Source organism: Asparagus officinalis, chromosome 3 (assembly GCF_001876935.1).
Source record: "Asparagus officinalis chromosome 3, Aspof.V1, whole genome shotgun sequence".
NCBI lineage: Eukaryota > Viridiplantae > Streptophyta > Magnoliopsida > Asparagales > Asparagaceae > Asparagus > Asparagus officinalis.
Window position 1 is genome coordinate 60,969,581 of NC_033796.1, and position 1,452 is coordinate 60,971,032.

Below are 1,452 nucleotides of genomic sequence, written 5' to 3' on the forward strand. Positions count from 1 at the left end.
TATATATATATATATATATATATATATATATATTTAAGAAATATGTATAGATTTTTTTAAGCCTATGTTACTTATTCAAATTTTGTTATTTTTTTTTAATTTTTTTTAAGAAACAAAAGAAAAATTAGTTTTTTTTACAGATAATGAGGTTTATGAAGAACCAACACCTCTTCCTCTCCGAGCGTAGAAAATTCTAAAAATGGTTTTAGACGTTGACCGTTAATTTTGAAAATATCCCCATTTTTAGGATTTTCTATCTCGACAGCCCCATATGAGAAAACTTGTTTTACAATAAATGGACCCGTCCATCTTGATCTTACTTTTCCAGAAAAAAGATGCAATTTTGAATTGTACAATAAAACTTTCTGTCCTGGAGAGAAATTTTTTCGTTTGAATTGTACAATAAAACTTTCTGTCCTGGAGAGAAATTTTTTCGCAAAATTGATTTATCATGAAAAAATTTGGTTTTCTCTTTGTAAATTTTTTCGCAAAATTGATTTATCATGAAAAAATTTGGTTTTCTCTTTGTAAATTTTTGAGTTTATGTAAGCATCATTTCGAATTTCTTCCAACTCATTTATTTGGAGCAATCTGTTCTTATCTGCCGAGTCTGGATTAAAATTCGACTGTTTTATCGCCCACATTGCCCGATGTTACAACTCATATATATATCAGTTTGACAAGGAGGTTCCAAGGCGCGAAAGAGTCAAGAACACAGGAGTCAAAACATCAATTTTCTGTTACATACAACAAATATTCCGACCAGCAGTTAACACTCGTCCGTCAATCATCCTCAAATCCAACCCAAAATTCGAAATTAGGTCTCAACCACCCCTTCACAAATGAGTATACAATATGGAGTTTAATCAAAATTGAGGATGAAGCTTACATGAATCAGAGAGAACGGGTTCGATGAAGAAGACCCACGGCAACATCCGAGCCCAAATCAAGACCCGTCAAAACCCTAGCTCTTGGAATTTGGTCTAAGATGAGAAGGGGAAGAACTCTTAAAGGAGGAGAGTTCTTAAAGGGGAAGAAGTCTAGAGGAGAGCCAAGCTTGAGAAGGAGATTCAGCTTGGAAGAACTCTTGAAGAGATAGAGTTTGAGGAAGAAGAAAAGAGCTGGAGGTTGAAGGAAACCGAAGATAAACGGGGATGGAATGGAAAATTAGAAGAGGGAGAGGAGAACAGGGACTTAAGTCCCCAAGTATAGCCAACCAGACCTGCTTTTATGCGGGTCGGATCACCGCCCGATCCGTGAGCATGCGAGTCGGATCAAATCTGACCAGCGCGCGCAGGTCAGACTCGATCCGACCCGCATTCGCACAGGTCGGATCGATCTGACTCGCGTTCGCACGAGTCAGACACGATCTGGCGTCCGTTTCGTTGTATTCCCACTCGCTTTCGTTCACTTTCGGAATGCTCGGAATCCAATTTCATACTCCTGGGTAAT